We start from the raw sequence: 8,892 nt of genomic DNA on the forward strand, positions 1-8,892 counted from the left end.
TATTACAGTAGGTGTAGGTTCTACCACCAGAACTTTTCTATTATAATAATACTGGTTATGCTGTACTGTTAGCTAAAGATGCTGATATTTGAGAAACTCAAAAGCTTATTTGCAAAATTTTAGATAAATGATAATCTGTTAGACTGTAAACATATTTTATATCCATTCTGCTAAAGATCCGATGACAAAATTTAAAAATCGTAATCGCCCAGACAGGGATTCGAACCCTGGACAGATAAGTTAAAAGCCTAATGCTATACCAACTAAGCTATCTGGGCACAAGGTATTTTTTTCTTGAAAAGTTAGTTATGATAAGAAATATATTGAAACATTTGAGAACACTTTTGATCTGGTTCGACAGACAAGGAGACAACATTTCCAAATTTTTACAGACTGAGTGTATTTTTCCACTATAGAGGCCTTCACTATATGTAATTCGAAACGCTAAAGTTCAGCTAGCTTCCAAAACTGAGGTAAAGATTGTGTTTGGCGAGATTAACAAGTTACAATTATATCCAGTTACGGACAAATAAAGCTAAAACTCTCAGATTTACTGTACTAGCCAAGTTTTAGTAACATTTTCTTCACTTTAGTACAAATACCAAAGAAATAGGTATATTTTATTTATAATTTGACAAAATGTACTAGTATTTAATTCACAAAGTTAGGTAAAAAAACAGTATTTTTAAAAAATATTGTTACTGCCTTCAAATGTTATGTTATTTAGCCACTAACAACTGGTTTACACTGTTTGGCATCCTTTAAATAGGAAAGGAAGGAATTATTTGTTTAGTATTTTTATATTTATTTAAGAAAACAATTCTACAGTTTAACTTAATTTTAACAAATTGTTACTAATTTATATATCAAAGTTATGTTATTTAGAGTGTATGAAGGCGTATAAAGTTAATATTTGTACTTATCAGTTCAACTTACAATTATATTTTACACACAAAAGATAATGTATACAGTTAAATTACTTGAAACAGAGAATAATATTTTACAGTAATTGATTCATTCAGCAGTAGTCAGTACTTTTATGCATCAGAACGTTTTCTTAATTTTCTATTACGCATGCTATTTTGGGCTATTCTTAAAATGTATTTCTAGGGCAAACTGGTTTAATTTTCTGCTTATAATGCAAAGTTGACAGTTTTCGCAAAATGCATTGTACATTTGTTATATTCTCTACTTACAATCCAAATATTATGCTTATTTAATGTATAACTAACTAACTCTCTAGCCTTCTTAAACCCGAATGTTCATGGCTGCAGCAACACATGCCTTTCATCTGTCCCTGTCCTGAGCAAGATCTATATACTCCTTTCCTTCCCTACCAATTTCCTTTAGGTCCATCTCTACATTATCCCTCCATCTTTGTTTTGGTCTTCCTATTGATCTTTTACCATCAGGTTTCCCAACAAGAATCCTGTATACTCTTCTTTCCTCTCCCATTCGTACCACATGATCTACACACCTAAGTCTTCTTGATTTAATCATTCTAATAATATCTGGACATGAATACAAATTATGTACTTCTAATTTATGTAACCTTCTCCACTCATCTGTCTCCTCATCTGTTTTAGGCCCAAATATTTTCCTAAGGATTTTATTTTCAAATACTCTCAATTTATGTTCCTTTTTCAATGTAAGGGACCAGGTTTATTTACTGTATTTAACTTTCATTTTTTTGTAATTAACAAAAATTAAAAGCTTATACTGTAGTTATTATATCTTTTTCTATCAGCTTATTTTGAAATTAATATTATTAGTTATAGTCTTTGATTTATAACTATATTGCTTTTTTTATCAATTTATCTAAGAGTACACGCAGACAAACACATGTGTACACACGTTTATGTAAATAGATATGCCTTTTTTCAATATTTTAGTATGAAGATTGCACTTTAGCTATTTAAGCAAGGGTAGGAAAGGTAGGATTTCTGAGAATTTGTTGCAGGATTTTGTTGTCCAAGTATAGATGAGAACTGAGCTGGGAGACTGTTTTGAACATTTTCATGATAGTTTGCATGTGAACTGTATGCAAATTGAGCACTATTGACTGTGCATGCTTCTAAGTTTTCCTGTTATTTTACATCAAGTCTGTGAGACTGTAGTCAGTTTTCCCTTTTCAAGTAGTTTTTATTGATTGTATTTGTATATGTTTTGGGGACTTAGCAGTTTTATGTTATGAGGCAGTTTGTTGTAGAATATTTTTACTGGATTGTTTTGAGATATTGAGTGTCTGCTGTTTTACTTGTAATTATTTTCCTTTTTGTGTTGTGTATTTGACTATATTTTGTCCAAGTTCGTAGTATTTAGAATAATTGTTATTGACTTGTAGATGTAGGGAGTAATAATCCTTTGCAAGATGCTCTATACTTTAGTCTGAACATTATTCTTAGTGTTCACTTTTGAAGCCTTAGTATTCTGGTAGTATTACTAATGTAGAGGTAAATTAGGCTGAAATGTAGGCATTTTTCTGATACATTATACTCACTTAGTTGTTTCAGCAGGTAGAAGTTGCATGATGGTTTACTGCTGATGATGTTAAATTGCTCTTCTTATGTACTACGTATGATGTAGCTTACTTGAGTAATTGGAATTTTCTACTGAAAAAAGGATTGCTTGTCTATTTTATTCCTATGTTGTTGAGTTTGTCCATAAGCAAGCCATGTTTTTACTCTATCCTATGCCTGGGAAGAATCTAGATATATTGTGTTTGCAGTTTTATGTTTCTCTAAGGTTTCAGCTATGTAGTTTTTTAAACTGTGCTATGGGTGTGACTATTGATTTCTCTTTCTGGATGCCATGTTGGTTTCTGTGTATTCCTCTTGCTGCTTGAATTTGACTTAGGTTGTTTGCTTTTTTTCTTAGATCTTTATATGTTTATTTGTTCAGTATTTTTTATTTTTTTAATATTCTTTTACATAAAAAAATCAAAGTACATTGTTAAAGTCAAAGTGTGTTAAAATTCAATTTTTCAAAGTTAAAATTTTAAAAATACAATTTTCTAAAATCAAAAGTTATAATAGTATATTTTTGTTAGCAGAAGTTTTTATACTAGGGCAAATTATTTTGTTGTTAATGTAAAATTTGTTAGTTAATGTAAAATTAAAGTAATTAAACATCAATTTTTCAAAGTTAAAGCTTTAAAAATACAATTTTCTAAAATTAAAAGTTATAATAGTACATTTTTTGTTAGTAGAAGTTTTTTTTTTACTAGAGTAAATTATTTTGTTGTTAAAGTAAAATATGTTAGTTAATGTAAAATTAAAATAATTAAAATTCAAAAAAATAAAAAATACTGAACAAATAAACATATAAAGATCTAAGAAAAAAAGCAAACAACCTAAGTCAAATTCAAGCAGCAAGAGGAATACACAGAAACCAACATGGGATACAGAAAGAGAAATCAATAGTCACACCCATAGCACAGTTTAAAAAACTACATAGCTGAAACCTTAGAGAAACATAAAACTGCAAACACAATATATCTAGATTCTTCCAAGGCATAGGATAGAGTAAAAACATGGCTTGCTTATGGACAAACTCAACAACATAGGAATAAAATAGACAAGCAATCCTTTTTTCAGTAGAAAATTCCAATTACTCAAGTAAGCTACATCATACGTAGTACATAAGAAGAGCAAATTAACATCATCAGCAGTAAACCATCATGCAACTTCTACCTGCTGAAACAACTAAGTGAGTATAATGTATCAGAAAAATACCTACATTTCAGCCTAATTTACCTCTACATTAGTAATACTACCAGAATACTAAGGCTTCAAAAGTGAACACTAAGAATAATGTTCAGACTAAAGTATAGAGCATCTTGCAAAGGATTATTACTCCCTACATCTACAAGTCAATAACAATTATTCTAAATACTACGAACTTGGACAAAATATAGTCAAATACACAACACAAAAAGGAAAATAATTACAAGTAAAACAGCAGACACTCAATATCTCAAAACAATCCAGTAAAAATATTCTACAACAAACTGCCTCATAACATAAAACTGCTAAGTCCCCAAAACATATACAAATACAATCAATAAAAACTACTTGAAAAGGGAAAACTGACTACAGTCTCACAGACTTGATGTAAAATAACAGGAAAACTTAGAAGCATGCACAGTCAATAGTGCTCAATTTGCATACAGTTCACATGCAAACTATCATGAAAATGTTCAAAACAGTCTCCCAGCTCAGTTCTCATCTATACTTGGACAACAAAATCCTGCAACAAATTCTCAGAAATCCTACCTTTCCTACCCTTGCTTAAATAGCTAAAGTGCAATCTTCATACTAAAATATTGAAAAAAGGCATATCTATTTACATAAACGTGTGTACACATGTGTTTGTCTGCGTGTACTCTTAGATAAATTGATAAAAAAAGCAATATAGTTATAAATCAAAGACTATAACTAATAATATTAATTTCAAAATAAGCTGATAGAAAAAGATATAATAACTACAGTATAAGCTTTTAATTTTTGTTAATTACAAAAAAATGAAAGTTAAATACAGTAAATAAACCTGGTCCCTTACATTGAAAAAGGAACATAAATTGAGAGTATTTGAAAATAAAATCCTTAGGAAAATATTTGGGCCTAAAACAGATGAGGAGACAGATGAGTGGAGAAGGTTACATAAATTAGAAGTACATAATTTGTATTCATGTCCAGATATTATTAGAATGATTAAATCAAGAAGACTTAGGTGTGTAGATCATGTGGTACGAATGGGAGAGGAAAGAAGAGTATACAGGATTCTTGTTGGGAAACCTGATGGTAAAAGATCAATAGGAAGACCAAAACAAAGATGGAGGGATAATGTAGAGATGGACCTAAAGGAAATTGGTAGGGAAGGAAAGGAGTATATAGATCTTGCTCAGGACAGGGACAGATGAAAGGCATGTGTTGCTGCAGCCATGAACATTCGGGTTTAAGAAGGCTAGAGAGTTAGTTAGTTATACATTAAATAAGCATAATATTTGGATTGTAAGTAGAGAATATAACAAATGTACAATGCATTTTGCGAAAACTGTCAACTTTGCATTATAAGCAGAAAATTAAACCAGTTTGCCCTAGAAATACATTTTAAGAATAGCCCAAAATAGCATGCGTAATAGAAAATTAAGAAAACTTTCTGATGCATAAAAGTACTGACTACTGCTGAATGAATCAATTACTGTAAAATATTATTCTCTGTTTCAAGTAATTTAACTGTATACATTATCTTTTGTGTGTAAAATATAATTGTAAGTTGAACTGATAAGTACAAATATTAACTTTATACGCCTTCATACACTCTAAATAACATAACTTTGATATATAAATTAGTAACAATTTGTTAAAATTAAGTTAAACTGTAGAATTGTTTTCTTAAATAAATATAAAAATACTAAACAAATAATTCCTTCCTTTCCTATTTAAAGGATGCCAAACAGTGTAAACCAGTTGTTAGTGGCTAAATAACATAACATTTGAAGGCAGTAACAATATTTTTTAAAAATACTGTTTTTTTACCTAACTTTGTGAATTAAATACTAGTACATTTTGTCAAATTATAAATAAAATATACCTATTTCTTTGGTATTTGTACTAAAGTGAAGAAAATGTTACTAAAACTTGGCTAGTACAGTAAATCTGAGAGTTTTAGCTTTATTTGTCCGTAACTGGATATAATTGTAACTTGTTAATCTCGCCAAACACAATCTTTACCTCAGTTTTGGAAGCTAGCTGAACTTTAGCGTTTCGAATTACATATAGTGAAGGCCTCTATAGTGGAAAAATACACTCAGTCTGTAAAAATTTGGAAATGTTGTCTCCTTGTCTGTCGAACCAGATCAAAAGTGTTCTCAAATGTTTCAATATATTTCTTAACATAACTAACTTTTCAAGAAAAAAATACCTTGTGCCCAGATAGCTTAGTTGGTATAGCATTAGGCTTTTAACTTATCTGTCCAGGGTTCGAATCCCTGTCTGGGCGATTACGATTTTTAAATTTTGTCATCGGATCTTTAGCAGAATGGATATAAAATATGTTTACAGTCTAACAGATTATCATTTATCTAAAATTTTGCAAATAAGCTTTTGAGTTTCTCAAATATCAGCATCTTTAGCTAACAGTACAGCATAACCAGTATTATTATAATAGAAAAGTTCTGGTGGTAGAACCTACACCTACTGTAATATCTCTGTGGTATTAACTTACATGCAGCCCATAACTCTTGGGAGTGTTTCTCCTCCGTTACATTTCCTCGCCATTTACCCTTAGCGTCCAGATTAGCCTCAGAAGCAAAAAAAGCGAAATCTTATATTTGTTCTTTTTATATCTCTGAAACCACCTATACGATAGACCTACATTTAATGAATTTTGCAGTCTTCCTGTTTGATCTGTTAAATAATCCAGTCAATAAAAATATACTTGCATAGAAAAATATGTTTTTCTGATACTTTAATCGGGTAATCTGCTTTTGCGTACTTCCTCAGAAATATACACAATCATAGTTCTTTATAAATTTAGCACCTGATATAGAATAAGTCGAAGTCTAGTTAGAGTTGGCCTGTAAGTGCTTCTGGTACATGAAGTTACTTGAAAAGCAAATATTGGGTGTATAAAAAATAGCATTCTTGTGAAACAGTAAAAAATCAACCTCATTTCCTCGTAGCATTAGCTGTAAATGCTTCTTGCAGGTTAACAAAGCTCTGGCGTGTGGGCCTACGTCACCTACAATCCTTTGTAAGGTTCGTGTTGTCCTATAAATTGTCGATATACATACTAAATCCCTAGTTACAGCCTAAGCTTTTAGTTTCAATCAGAGGATTTCAGTGTTCAGATAGTGATTGTAGCCTAGTGTAATAAACCAAATGGAAATAACCCAAGTGTTGATGCACCCAAAAAAACCAGTTATACTTCAAAATACCTTGAAAAAGCTAAAAGGCTAAATTATTCTTCTAGCACAGAAAAAAAGTTTAGCAAGTGGACCTATGGTTCATATAGTCAGTCGTGTGTGAACTTCGTCTTGTCCTGTGAATTGTCAATATATTGATAAATGGTTATATTTAAAAAAGAAAAAAAACAATGTTGGTAAGCGTCCAGTTGTGGACCCCTCGGTAAAAGAATTTCAGCCTTTATAGACACACAATTATTTTCGTTACACTAAAAATTTGGCCTCGTATTAAGGTAAATAGTCGAAATGATAAACATTTCGTGTACTTTATCCAGTAAGGCTTAGCTAGAAATACAATAACAGCGTTACAGACATAAAAATTAAGCAAGCTTTGACATTCTAGTGGCACATAATAAATATCAAATATCCTTTAAAATACTCTGACAAATAGTTGTGGGTTATTCGAGATCAAAAATTTCAAGCCCTCTCTCCTGCATAAATAGGCTCTAGAATTCACTAAGCCTCAAAATAATATTGGGTACATAAAATAAAAAGCAGATGGAGAGTGATGCTGATCGCATCATCTCCAAACAGCAAAAACAAAAGTATATGGATGGAGCCCTACCTGATATATTTAGAAAATTTACCTAGTATAAAAGTAACAAAATACTCAGCAAACTCTAAAATAAACAAACTTTCCTACGTAGCAGGCGTAACCTGACCTAAATAAATACATATAGAAATACAGAACCAAAAATAGCATAGTGGAAATCAGTAAACCCTAATAATAATAATAATAATAATATATTCTGTGGCTTACATTTTAGCTAAAAGTACTTTTTCTTTAGTGTTTTTGAAAAAAAAATTAAATAAATACTAAACTCTAAATTAAAAATTTGTAAATGTATATATGATACGAAACAAAATAAATACAAATTAATACATACCCTGCAAAAAATCAGTAAAAAAGTTGAAAACATCTCTTTGTGCATCCAAAATATAATAACAAATCCTTCCTGACTGGATTAAATTGTGTTATTTGAGTAATAATAAGCCTAAACTTGTAAAATAAAAGGGTAGAACTTGTCAAAACATACTTTTGCATCCAAAATATAATTCATAACACATCTAAATTGTGTTATTTGAGTGGAAAGAAACCTAAACTTGGAAAAAATCTCTCTCTCTCTCTCTCTCTCTCTTTCTCTCTCTGTGTGTGCGTGTGTGTGTGTGTGTGTGTGTGTGTGTGTGATGGTGTGTTTGTGTGTGTGTCTGTGAATGTTTGTGTGTGTGTGTGTGTCCAAAATGTAATAAAAAACACGTTCAAATCGTGTTATTTGAGTAAATATTAGGCTAAACTTGTAAAATAAACAAATAAAAGTTGAGAACACACACTTTGTGTGTCGAAAATGTAACTAAAAATCTTTCCTGAACAGATAGAATTGTGTTATTTGAGTAATAATAAGCCTAAACTTGTGAAATAAACAGATAGAAGTTGAGAACACACACTTTGTGTGTCGAAAATGCGACTAAAAGTCTTTCCTTAATAGTATAAATAGTGTTATTTAGGTTAAAAATAGATATAAAGTTGTAAATAATAAGTTAAAAAGTTGTAAAAAAATGTCTTTGTGAGTCCAAAATGTAACAAAAAATGTTGCCTGAATAGTATAAATAATGTTATTTGAGTAATAATAAGCCTAAACTTGTGAAATAAACAGATAGAAATTGAGATCACACACTCTGTGTGTCGAAAATATAACTAAAAGTCTTTCCTGAACAGATTGAATTGTGTTATTTTGGTAATAATAAGCCTAAACTTGTGAAATAAACAGATAGAAGTTGAGAACACACATTTTGTGTGTCGAAAATGTAACTAAAAGTCTTTCCTGAACAGATAGAATTGTGTTATTTGAGTAAAAAATAGGCATAAACTTGTAAATAATAAATTAAAAGTTGAAAAAATCTCTTTGTAAATACAAAATTTAATA

Source organism: Lepisma saccharinum, chromosome 1, assembly GCF_977018435.1.
Source record: "Lepisma saccharinum chromosome 1, izLepSacc3.1, whole genome shotgun sequence".
Classification (NCBI taxonomy): Eukaryota; Metazoa; Arthropoda; class Insecta; order Zygentoma; family Lepismatidae; genus Lepisma; species Lepisma saccharinum.